Source organism: Bactrocera dorsalis, chromosome 2 (genome assembly GCF_023373825.1).
Source record: "Bactrocera dorsalis isolate Fly_Bdor chromosome 2, ASM2337382v1, whole genome shotgun sequence".
Lineage (NCBI taxonomy): Eukaryota > Metazoa > Arthropoda > Insecta > Diptera > Tephritidae > Bactrocera > Bactrocera dorsalis.
In genome coordinates, this window is record NC_064304.1 from 101,679,620 (window position 1) to 101,693,396 (window position 13,777).

Genomic DNA, 13,777 nt, shown 5'->3' on the forward strand with positions numbered 1-13,777 from the left:
AATTATTAATATTCACTTTAATTATTCTTCTTCACTTTTCTACAACAGTTTCATGTATGCAGTTATTTTTTTTTTTAATTATTATTATTAAAAATTCCGAAATCTTTACTGTTCTGCTAAGTTTTTTCTTTCAACGGCTCGTTTACTTTGTAATTCTGCTCCAGTTCTTTTTCTCGAATAAAAAGAGCGCAGAAAATGTCGAAGACTATCGCAAAGACGACAAGATCACCGAACACTAAAAATATATTTTCACGTATAACGACACCGCACTTCAAAAATGTTTCGACAAATTCACACAAACACTCACACACACACGAATGAGTGTGCGCTATACGCATATAAACGAGCGCTCAAAGCTTTGCAGCCTGTTGAATGAGCAAGCGCGAGCATAAAAACGTATTTTGCTCATTTCATGCAAATACCAGCGAATGTAGATAGGTGGATAGGCCGCCAATACAGCAATAACAACAATTTGAAAAACCTTTTGCCAATATGATCTGCTCGCGGAAAATACTTATTTATGTATTGGCTATGAGTTGAAGGTGTTGGTGATAATGGTGGTGGTGTTGCTTGCTGCTGATCACTACTCGTTGCTGGCGTTTGCTTTTGGTTTGTGGGCTTGAGTTGTTGGAGCGGGCAGCAGTGATACGTACAAGCGGCAGCTAAATTTCACGGTTATTTTTAAATGTCCTTGAGTTGAATATTTTCACAGCGCGCCAATGCAGAGGGTTGAGTTGAGATGACGGCGGGCATACATATCCGTACATACGTGCGTGCATATGTATGTGTGTGTGTTTGTGGTGTGTATTGGAGTTTGCTGTGGCGCTACGCTGTATTAATTCTTTATTATTTCCTATTTTCTTTTTTTGAGTTGGGTGCGTTTATTTGTTCTCGCTTGCGGCGTTTGGTGGTGTTCGCGCTCAGCCGAGTTGTTCGTTATAAATTTTTGTGGTTTTTGTTGTTGTGACTGATCATGTCATTTTTGGCACGGATACAAAATTTTGAAATATTTCATCTTTTCATTATGCTCAAGCATGTTTGCTATTGCTCCAAAACCGCTGTATATATTCAAGGTGTTGTATAATATGATTTAATAAAAAAAATTTCCGGCATAAATGGTATGCATTTTTAATATATTTAATGAATTTTTTATTATGAAAAAATTCTGCACTTTTAAGGATCTTTTGACACTTTCTGCCGATTTTTTAATTCATTTTTTTATTTTATTTTTTCATTTTTGTTTTTTGGTATTTTTTCAATCCATTTGTAATTTTTTAAATTTATTTGTAATTAACACGTTCGAGCGCTGTTGAGTTTCTGTTTACTCATTTAATCATACTTATTTCTTTAATTTAGTATTTAATTTAATAAATCCTATTTTTTAATTTAAACAATTTTTTTTTTGAATTAATATGAAAATGGTTTTAAGAGAGTGTCTTGTCACTTTTTGTTAAGAAAATTTAAAAAAGTGTATGATTTTATTATTTGATTTTTTATTATTATTTATTTAATATGGCAATTACTTTAATGCTTTTTCATATTTTTTTTAAACAAATTATTGTTTTAATTTCCTTTTACTTTTTTCAAAAGTCTTTTAGTCGGTACTCAAAAAATTTTCACTTTCTTTTTTCAAATTTTTGGTGCTTCCTCATTTTTTTCTCAATATTTTTTATAAATAAATTTGAAATTGTTACAAAAAAAAAATTTCTTACATTTTTCTTTACTCCTACTAAAAAATAGCGATCTATCCTCAACGAAGAATTTTTTCAAACTGTTCGATGTTGAAAATCGGCTTCACCAATTTCATTCGCTTTATCACAGAAATTCCTTTTATTCTTGAGTATTTGTAAGAATTCACCGTTATGTATGCGCAGTGTATATGCCAATACTACTAAAACTTAAAAATTCTGAATGTGTATGTGTATTGCGTTGATATTGGTAGCCGAAAGCTCCGTTCGCCAACGCTTTCTAAAGCAATGAAATACGCACACATTTTTAAGTTTAAGGCAAATGTGAAATATTCCACAAACACACATATATTTCTTATAAAATTTGTTGTTTGTATTGCTTATAAATATGTATTTACATACTAGGGTCTTCATATCCTCCCACGAGTAAATGCTTTGTACCCTGCCTTGCTGCATTTGGCGATCATTGAAAGTATAACACAAAAAATTGTTGTTATTGTATTATTTTTTTTGGTTTTGTGATTTTATCTCATTTCAAAAATTTCATTATTCTATTTCAAAAAAGCCTTGGAAAGTCTTACAAACGATCCGCCCCGGACATGTTCGTGCGTTGATCACAGTTAATCGCCGATTATGTGCACACACTCACACATGCTGCCAAGTATTCTCAGGGGCAATCTGACCACAATTATGATATTTCGGTCTTTCGCATTGAAAATTGTGCATATAACACCTCCGCTTGTTTGACAAAAAGAGTTTATTTGAATTTTTATTTTCACTGTCAACTTCCATTAAGTATTACCAACCAAAAGCAAGGATATATGCATACATTCATAAATACATATGCAGAAATAATTTTTGTATATTTTTTTTCCTTTCACATTTGCAGACACTTGTTCTGTAGAGGTCTTTGCTCTCCTTAATTATTGTTTTCAATTTAATATTTCAAATAAATTACATTGTTGCATTTTAAAATGTCCCCTGTATTGGCAATAAATCAACTTACTGCTATATATTAATTACGCCAAATTTGATCTTGAACGCTATGCTGACCTCTTCCTTTTTGTCCACTCACTCACTCGCCTGCTTTGGCTATTCACCCACTTGCTGCTGCCTCTTTCTTCTGCCGTTTAACCCGCAGAGTTTGGTTTTGCAGATCAGTCGGTGGTTAATGTGAACTCTAGTCTATATAGTAATGAAATTGTATGTAGTTGTACATATATGCAACAAATTTCATATAACATTTTTCATATACAAAATAAGCTATATGCTCATACATGCCCAAAAATACATATGTATATATTAATATACATATGCTTTATCTTTATATCTGCATGAAGTGATTGTCTCACCGAACTATGAGATCATGCGCTGTTTGAGTCGATTTTAGTTTACATTTTCATACCAAATATATATTTGTTTGTAAACAGAAAGCACTTTCTGCATCATTCATTGACGTGTTGCGAATCGTGTAGGTCTTTCAGCTCGTTACATTTTTTATCCTTTCTGTGTATCCTTACGTATATTCTCAGTACATTTTTTATATTTTATTGATGCTTTTTTGATGTTTGCTCATAATTTTAAAATCCTCAATTTATTATTCGAAATCTATATCGTCCACTCAAAGTAATCCCCTTTGGCCCTAATACGCTTGTGCCAACTTGTTTTCCAATCTTCGAAACAGTTGTTAAAGCTCTTTTTGGAATAGCCTTCAATGCTCTTAGTGTTTACGTTTAATGTCTTTATTGGAGTAAGAACGGTTTCCTCGAAACGGGGAGCTAACTCAGGCGAATACGGTGGTTGCGGCACGATATTGGTTTAAAATTTGGCGAAAAACTCACGAAGAATCCATGCCATATGCGACGGTGCTTTATCGCGGTGTAAAAACCAAGAGCTGTCGGCACATAATTCCCATAATTTTGGCAAGTTTTTACGATTGGTTTCGCATGAACCAAGCATAACACTCAAATGATATTCCTTGTTGATAGTTTGACCGGTCGAAAGAAAATCGGAGTGCGCCACATCTCCATAATCGAAGAAAACTGCCAACATAACCTTAATTTTTGACGTTTTTTTGGCTTCGGTTCAGTTTTTTCACCATATTCGGCCGATTGCTCATCTGTTTCCAGATCATAAGCATAGATCCAAGACCCATCGCTAGTAATAATATGTTTCCCATAGAAGATCTAACGCGATAAATCACTAAAGTTTAAAAGGATCTCCAAATACGTTTATGTCTTGTCCAAATGTATTATGCAGATATTGTGAATTTTAAGAATAACAGTAGTATATGTGGTATAGCTTCCAATTCATTCATGGTCTGGTATGTTTGAATGCACAAACAAATTTTGAACACTATGCTAACTAACCTGCAAACCTTATATAGAATCTAGTTCGTATATGATTGGAGTAGCATTTCCAAAGACGTCGAGTCTTATTTTTTAATAAGATCCTGGTCCGACGGAAGCAGGACACATTAAGGATCTCATAGTGGGACATTCCGAAATCTTCTCCCACTTTGATTGCATCTCTGATTACTTGGTCCGGGAACTTTTCCACGGATTTATGGAAACTCAAAGGGAAGGTTGGAGTGGGACCTCTGTAGTGCCTTTCAAGCATAAGCTATTAAGGTTGCAGTAAGTGTACTACAACGAAGTTAGGAAGGTATGCATCCACTCCGATCGAAAAGCTACTAAAGGAGTGCATGACCTCGTTATCTATGGCATCAAGCTTCTTCCATATTAAACTGCCTAGTCAAAACGGACTTATTAGAAGCTATAAAGCTGATGATCTCGCTAGAAAGGGCGCCCTAGCCCAAATCTGATTAGGATGTCAACAAGCAGGTGTTCACCTGTCTTCGAGCACTGAGACGCTCAATCTAGGGGCCTCGCACGAGTTCAACAAGCGTTGGACAGCAATCAGCACTTTCGCCAGACTAAGGTTGAAGCATCTTGGTTGCCATACTATCTAAGAAGCCAGAAAATTGACTGGAGTACATATTAGTCAGCTCAAAAAATTTGTGGTTGGCTTTATACGTATTCGACGGAGTCCTGAGCATCACATTGGATAAGCGTATCTAGCAGTCTAAGTGAGATTATTAGTTATCTCACGCCTATTAACAATCCACAAAACGATCGCAATATGCGTTTGTACAACAACAGTTTGCTTAATGAAATATTTTGATCTCAAATTTTAATTTTTCTTTCTTCTAAATTTTTACTACATAATTTGCGGTAATTTCGCATTAGAAAGGAAAAGGTTGGAAGAGTACAATAGAATTATTTACTTATCTCAAAAGCAATATAATAGTTCCCTTTCAATTAAGTATCAAATACAATCTTTTCAAAGTGTTCGCAAGCGGACTAATAAATCACGGGCTCTCCTCAACTTTCCTCAGTTGCAACAAAAAATATTTAATGAAACCTTACGAACTTCCTGAAGGTTAGACAGCATATATTCAACAAATAAAGACAACTTTTAAATAAAGCAATTAAAATATTCCCACCATTTCGCGCAAATCAAGCTTAGCTAATATTGTCCACAGACGTGCAACAAATATTGTAATTTGCCATATTTATGTGATAAACGCGTGCCAATCACCTGCTGCTGTTTAATCAAAATGCAATAAAAGTAAGAGTCGATGAATTCTTGGCAGATCAACAAATGGCGCAATAAACTGACAACAAACTTTGCTGTTAAAAGACACAACTTTTCACTTTTTAGCAAGTTTATTTCTTGCTGCGCAGTGAAAGTTGCTTTTGACTTTACAATTGTTCGAATAAAAAACGCAAAGAAATGTTAATATAGAATTAAATATATTAGGGTGTGCGTTATTTTTCAAGTTGATGCTTTTCATCTTTAATTTAAACTATGACAAAATCATAATACTTTTCCCATATACTATGTAGCATGCATGCGATTTTTTGATGTTTTGCATGAAATATGTAAACTTACAAGTTTAAAGAAATGAAAGTCTAGTGCAAAATTTTCTGCTATATAAAAAGTGCTTACAATTTTTTTTATAAAATCACCGTTTTAAAAGTTATACGCAGTTAAAGTTAAGCAACCATCACGACTGTTTGAATGTACACCATGTCGTATGAGTAACAAATAATCCGTTCTCATGACAGTCGGGCTTAAGTAACCGGCACGGACCTAAATTTTTTTCTGGCTAACGGTTGTAAACCTGGCACCACGCCTCAAAATTACTTCAGTCTTTTTTTTTGCTCCTACAACAACAACAAAAACAGTAACGCAGAATGCATAAATCACTTGTATGAATGCCTCAGTACATTGGACTCATAACTTTGACTGGATATAACTTTTAAAATAATGTTTTTATGAAAAAATCATTTGAATGCTTTTTATAGAGTGAACAATTTTTTACTGGAATATAAGTTTTTTAAGGTTGTAGGTTTATTTGCTTTGGAGTTAAAAAAATTATTGCAATGATCAACAAATCCAATGTAACATATGTGGAAAAAGTACACTGATTTAGGCTTAAACGCAAGATCTTGTATGAAACTTCAAGAGATATTTACTACAAAAACCAACTTGGAAAATAACGCTCACCCTAATATATATATACATCTACATAAATACAAATAAATTTCTATGTTGTTACTGCAGTTGCCAGGTATTTCCCACATGAATTCACTTTTCACTCAACTTGCCAAAGTTCTTTCACTTCCTCAACTTTTATTTTTTTATGCTCTACTTTTCTATATTCTTTTTATATTTTGTCCTTACACAACTTCTGTATTCATATAACCAAAAGTGGCCATATCTCTTTAAACATGGCATTAAACTATATTAGGAGCCAAACAATAGATACGAAAAGGAAATAAGCAAAAGTTAAATAACACATACGACAATAGAAGAAAAAACAGCAGAAAAAAATCAAGCTCAAAACATTACTTTCTTAGAAAAAGTTTTCTTTTGTGCTCTCTTTTGAACCCAATGTCAAGGTTAATACTTGTGCACAGTAAATATACATACAAGTATATGAGCAGCGTTTTGCCTCACAGTCAGACAGCGCCATCTTTCATTTATCTAATTTTGGCTATAATCAAAGGCGAACTGTGGCTGCCTTTGTGCTTTTACGGGCACATTCGAAGTAAACAAAACACAAGTTTCAATAAATACTTGAAGAAAAATTTCTTTCTTTGCACTTGCGCTATTTTAGATTAAATGCAACTGTAACGGAAGTCAGTGTATGTGTGTGTGTGTTTGTTTATTAGACACGTGCATGATATTTTAGAGATTTAGTTAAATATTTATTTTTGTCTTATTATACAATAGCATTCTTGCATTGCGATTGCGTCAAATTGATGTAAGTTTATTTTGATTTCATGATTTGGTTGAGAAAGATAGATTGAACAAGTAAGGAAGACCTAAGTTTGGGTATAACCGAACATTCCATACTTTTGCAATTTGTAAGGAATAATACTGGGGAAGTACATTCAGGTATGTAAGCCTTGTTAGTTAAATGGTGCCTAGAACGAGTTTTTGGCCATAAGGTGACGTGGAATACTCTAAAGACATTATTCGTGCAAAGTTTTATCCCGTTATATTAATTGTTTCTTGACCATTCCATTTTGTAAAAAATTTTAGTCACAGACGCCCCGTGCTACTACAGTTCTCAGTACCAAATTACAGTTCCATCGCTTAATTAAGTCCTTAGTTATGGCATTTTTTAAGTTTCACTTCAATGACGCTTTGTGAGCGTGACAATGGTCCACCTACGCCCATCTACGAACTTCATGAAGATAAGTTTCATCAAGATATCTCAGTTTTTACTCAAATTGCAGCTTGCAGGGACGTACCTACGGGCGAATAGACAGACAGACAGTCACTCGGAATTCAACTCGCCTCAACATTCTTATCATTTATATACTTGTATATATAATTCTATATCTAACTCGATTAGTTTGAAACGTACAACCGTTAGGTGAACAAAACTATTGTACTCTAAACCAACATGTTGCAAGAGTATAAAATATAGATGGTAAAAAATTTCTTCAAGTGGTTGCCATTCAGTTAGAAGATATCCTTGACATAGGAAACTGCGTTTTTGCACGGTGAATGTGAGCTCGTACGGAACCAACGTCTCACAGAGGGTTTGTCACTTAAACGCTCATGAACTATGTATTGTTATGTTATTTTCATATCTTTAGAGCCTCAGCTAAATCTGTAGAGCTCATTTTTAGCTCATCCATTATCATGCTGTAAGTCTTTTGATGCTGTTGTCAGCAATGGCCTAATTGGGACGACCACGGTAATCGTTGTCATACATAAACTATATTTCCTAAAAATATTAGGCATAAATAACAATTTTTGTAAGTTTTTTGTCATTGTGATTTGCATTAATAAATAGTGTCGAACTTTCACAGCATTTAAAAATAATTCTTCAATAAATATTTCCAATCTAAAGTTCGCCTAATTGAGCATATTGTCATCGCTATTTTTTCCGTGCATTCTTGGAAAAATGCAAAGTTCTCGAAACAGCAAATTAGCTACTAGTTTTTGCTGACAATATTAATGCTAATAATACACCGAGATTAAATTAAGCTATGCACGTAGTGAAGTGCGGAAAAAATCGTAGATAAATGTGACAATTAAAAAATTAAAATTGGTTACACTCTTTTTTAGCATTGGTAATTTAATAACTACTAGTTGATCAATTAAAATGAAGTAAAAACTACTGAAATATAATATACTTATATATTATGTTGTTTAAAAATGAACATATGCGTTGGTGCCAAGGGGTGACTTTTGGGAAAGCGAAAATCCATGTTCTTACCACAAGGTTTTGTTCAGAAAGTTCACTTTGTTCTTGTTAATGTAACACATGATGACATTCTATTTGTAATTCCCAAATGGATGCAATTACATTTTTTTCGATTAAGCCTTTATAATGGTCAGCTCCTTGTGAAGTGTATGTATTTTTGGAAGTGCTTTTATGACTTTTCCAAGAGGCAATTTTCTTTGTTGAGTATAACCTTCTGTCTAAATAATTATTACTCCCATTATTCCATCAGATCCTTTAAGTTTTTCAGCTGCTCTTTTGAACAATACTTTAGACTCGCTGATCTTTGATTTGCGGTTTCGCAGTAAACATTTATCTTCATCTTTTTCTTTGATTCCATTTTCCTCTGGTATTTTCTCAGTCATAAAAGATTAATTAGTCCCCTCCTCACACGTTTGTTTTGCAATCTTTTTTTTCACGGCCTTCTTTTCCTGATATGTTGCTAGATTCGTTTTCTGTTGTAACTTCTGAAGTAAAAAAATCTTCCTTTTCATGTGTTAGTACTTGTAGATATCTTGTTATAGTTTCATTGGTGTTCTTCTGTTGTTTAACTTCATCTTTTTTTATTTCTGATGCTTGAACCAACTCAAATGCTTTTTATTAGCTGCAAAAGATAGTGGGAATAATAGAACTGTTATTAGTTTTTTTTCATCTATCTTTTCCCTTACATTAGTTAGTTTTGAGTTCTTCACAGTTGTAAAAGGTAATCATAAAGCATTCTTATGGAGCGCTTGAAAATATTTCTCAGTTTTTTCTTCGAACGTATCGTAGATTTCTGCATTGTAATCGAACTTGGACCAAACTCTACGTGCTACTGATCAAATTGAAAGGTGAATTTTTCCATTTGATCTTCCTTAAAGTATTCCCCTCCTGCTGCTATATACTTATGCCAACGAATTTTCCAATCATTATAGCACTTGGAAAAATCCTTCGTCGCGATGGCCATCAAAGCCTTCAACGATGCAGCTTTTATAGCCTCAATTGAGTCAAAACGGTGTCCTCGGAGTGGATATGTGAATTTTCTAAATAGCCAGAAGTTACACGAAGGTAAATCAGACGAATGCGGTGGTTGCGGCACGATTTTAGTTGAAATGTGGCGTTATGATCACGAATAACCAATGCAGTATGAGATGGTGTATTATCGCACTTCTTTGTTCAATAAATTCAGACTTAGTAAAAATCGAATAATTCACTTTTAGAGTCTCACGAAACGAGTCTCAAGTACTAATGAATAATTTGATGTGAAATTTAGCATAGATGTCACTAACAGTACTACCAACTTAAAGGAAAAAAACAAGCGAAGTATAAATTCTCCTTTTAATTTGATCGCAGTAGTATACCAAAGATTATAGCTTCCAAATTTTTTTGTGATGATCATTTCTTTCTGTCGTCATGTTTAGATCATCCAAGCTTCTCTTCATATGTGTTAATAAGTTTCCTTTGGTTAGGTTGCAATAGTAATTATATATATACAATATGAAGACATACAGATTAGCATAGAAAAATTTTAAATTAGAATTAAACATTAAATCAGTTAGTAAGCCTGTAATAAAAATATGAATTTTCTGTATTTTATATTTACTTGCATCAGTCATTGATTTTCAAGTTCATTTACGTAGGCCAAATACTACATGAATCTAAACAATTCACTTAAACACACAATACAAATACATACATAGATGATTATAGAAGAACATGCATATATTATACTATATATACAATAGATGTATGTATATGTGTGAAAGCAAACGAGCATCATAGTGATTATAAATATCTGCCAAAGAAAGATGAAAGGCAAGGAACACGCCACTTGGTAGAGAGGAACAGCACTAAAACATTGGTTTATTCATATATAAATGAATATTAGCATGTGAATACTTATGCACATGCATAGATAGATTTTTTTTTATGTTTTTGCATTGTTTATAAATGAATAGATGAGTGTTGAATATGATATAAGAGATATTTACATTTTTTTCCGAATATAACTTAGGTATAAAATATACAGTCAAGTGGAAAATATAAGCAAAATATTCTTTGCTACGTATGTTTATATGTATGTATGTATAGATATACCCTTACAATTTTAAAACGATTGATACAGCATATTTATATTCACAAAAATCGTATTTTTCGTAATTTTAAGATGCATTGTCTGATTGTGAGGTTTTAACGAAGTTTTTGAACACTCAAATATAAATGAACAGTACTTCCAATATACTCCTTTTATATCTGCAGATAATCATTTATTGCTTTCAACTTCATTCAACGGTTACCCAAAATCTTTTTATAAATTTTTTATGGGATATTGCAAGTTCGTCTATCGTGAGATTGAGACAAACTATAAGCATTAGTGCGAACAGCACACACTCAATATTTAATGAACATTTCATAGTAAAAAAAAACAATTTCTTAACATTGAATCTATTTGTACATCGCTCAAAACAAGGCTCGTATTTATTAGGCGAGGCAAATGTTAAAAAATAAGATACTGTTGCTACGAAACAAGTCTATGACAACGTGACAGGTGACGAATCGTGGATTTACGCGTATAAGCCCGAAATTAAACACAGTCGACTGTATGGGTGTTTCCAGCTGCGCCAAATGTAACAAAAGTTATAAGCGCGCGAAGCACTTGCAACCAAAACCAAGTCGCCAAAGACAGATCAAAACGACAATGCGAGCCCTAACACATTGATTGAAAAACTGCATTTTTGAATACGCAAAACATCAATTTAATGAGTCATCTACCGTTTAGTCCTGACTTGGCATCGAATGGCTTCTTTTTTATTTCCATACGTAAGATCTGCGAGGTTGAGGTTGTTCGTCACCCGAAAAGGTTCAAATGTTCAGAACACATGTCTTGGAGATACATCATTCATAGCGACAAAAGTGCTTCGAAAATTGGTTAAAATGCATTCAAAAGTGTAAAAATCTTAATTGAATAATTTTGAAAAACAATAAAGCGATTTGGGTTGCTTAATATTTGCTTTTGTTCTCTAATCTCGAAATATAAAAGGCAACCTTCGCATAACAACAAATTTGAGCAAACATTCTAGGCATTAGCTAAATATCAGTTTCTTGATTTTGTCACTTCTGCTGTAAGGTAGTGTATCGAAGAAGACCCGAGTGAAGCTGTGCCTATCTACTATATGAAAGATTTTGCGGAAATATATTAGTTTGTGGGCTTACAAAATCCAAATCGTGCAAGAATTTAAGTCGAACAATCATCAAAAGTGTCCCAAGTTCGGTGCATGGGCCCACAACGATATTTTCAGCGATGAAGCTCACATTTGATTGATCGGATTGTTGATAATCCATAAGCCATTGCCATTAAGCCCTCAAAAAGTCACTATTTTGTGTGTCAAATGGACAGAGGGAATCATTACTTTTTCGTGCCTGAGTTGGAGGACGACCTTTGGTTCCATCAAGACGGCGCTCCATGTCATACAGCCAACGGAGCAAGCAATTTAATTAGTGAAACTGTTGCTACGAGCATTATCTCGTGTCGTGGGTCTATGGCGTGGTATCTAAGATCATACAATGTAACACGGCTGTACTTTTTTTTTGTAGGGTTATGTCTTTTTTCTTTGTAGGTCTTTTTGTCTACATGGAATAATCGGTGCATTATTGCTGTCATACGGTTGCCACTGCTGAAAAAAGTAGTCGAAAATAAATTCGAGTCAGCCGCGGCTGTTACCTGCGCAATATCATTTTTAAAGCATAATGATCTCCATAAAAAAGATTGATAGCAATCTATAATATACACAAAATGGCGACTGTCTACTCAATTGCATGTACTAGTTAGGCGATATTCACTCGTAATGTAAATTTTGGTATATTTCACTCTGAAAGGCCTTTTCAAATTTGTGTGTAACTTCGAAAATATTCACCAGAACGATATGAAATTTTAGAAGTGTATTTTTAAATATATGTACATTAAGGAAATAAAGTAAATACATAGATTTTTTGAAACCTCTAACTGTATATAACCTCTAAGTTATTTCAACTTATTGCTTCGCTTGAATACAGTATGAAATGGTGCAATTATTTTATGCAACGCTGTAGCATATATGCCAATTTATGTATACATGTTTTCATTCAAATACTGTTTGCACTTATATATATAAAATTTTCCTATATACTCACACATGAATGTACATATGGTATACTCTTGATATAACTACACACTAGAGAATATAGTTATTAGCTATCTTCTTCGTTTTGTTTTCAAAACAGCTTTTCAGAGCGCGAGAAAGCACAGTTCATAGAATTTATATAACAAATCAAACTTAGTATTTATACACATACATGTGTAATAGTATATCGTCACCTAAAATTCAAAATAACGTAACATCACTTTTCATAAGTTTACAGGCGAAGGAAAAGCGACATAATAGAAACCACTCATAGAACCAAAATTTGAGTTTTGGTTATAAAATGGTTATATGTATATGGGTTATAAAATGGTTATATATCGGTTATATCTGATATATCTAGGATTTTTTAATCATAACCAATAAAAAACTAAATTTCGATTTTTTTGATGATACTTTATTTTACATTTTAGTATGTACCATTTAATATAGGTACCTATTTTGCTTGTAGCTCACATCTGCCAACAACTACTCATACAAATGAGGTATTTCGAATAGTTGAAATGATTTTTAAAAACAATTATAAGAAAGAAAATGGGTACACATACACTTCCCTGTCATATACATATATGTGAGTAGGTATGTACATATGTACACAATATGTATATATATATTCTGTAGCGTTGTTTTCATAATTTATTCATTTTCTTTTCATAAAATCTTATATTTGTGCTTATGTATCTGTAGGAAATTATTGTATGACGTTAATTTCAAAGACTTTAATTTACGATGACGACTTGTGCGCGTTTCCCAACTACTTTAATGCATTGCTGGTATATATGTATTTACTGCCGCATACAAGTGGTTTTCGAAACATTTTGAATGTAGAAAAAAGGATTAAAAGCGCAACAGAGGGTATTCAAAATTTCAAAAATAAGTAATAAGTATAATATATATGTAAAAATATGTATATAAGCGCACATAGTCTCATAGTATATAAAATTGAATTCGCCATAGTGTTTAAAAATAGCAGCACATTCATTGAATATTTCACTAAACTTGAATTTTTTTCATTGCAAAAAATACAAAATAAAAATTAAAAAAAAAATTAAATTAAAACAAATGTAGCAAATAATTAAGCAAAAAGTGTCATGACTCATGCTGTGGACCAATTTTGCATTTTT

General features: G+C 32.9%; 2 protein-coding genes across 22 annotated transcripts in view; one reads left to right on the plus strand and one right to left on the minus strand.

Moving 5' to 3' along the window:
- Positions 1 to 2,846, minus strand: part of LOC105234111 (hypothetical protein) — a 30,209-nt gene extending 27,363 nt beyond the window's left edge. For 6 of the 18 annotated variants that reach the window (XR_003845500.2, XM_029548461.2, XM_011216375.4 and 3 more), the window contains exon 1: positions 1,713 to 1,873. The gene's annotated coding sequence lies outside the window, so the exon portion shown is untranslated. Of the gene's footprint in view, positions 1 to 146; positions 305 to 422; positions 459 to 1,712; positions 1,874 to 2,741 lie in introns of those variants that run through there. The other 12 variants (XM_011216379.4, XM_049449147.1, XM_049449146.1 and 9 more) reach the window with 4 other exon arrangements.
- The window catches only part of LOC105234114 (soluble guanylate cyclase 88E), a 134,295-nt gene that overhangs the window by 81,374 nt on the left and 39,144 nt on the right, over positions 1 to 13,777 (plus strand). The gene's annotated exons all lie outside the window — the stretch shown is intronic.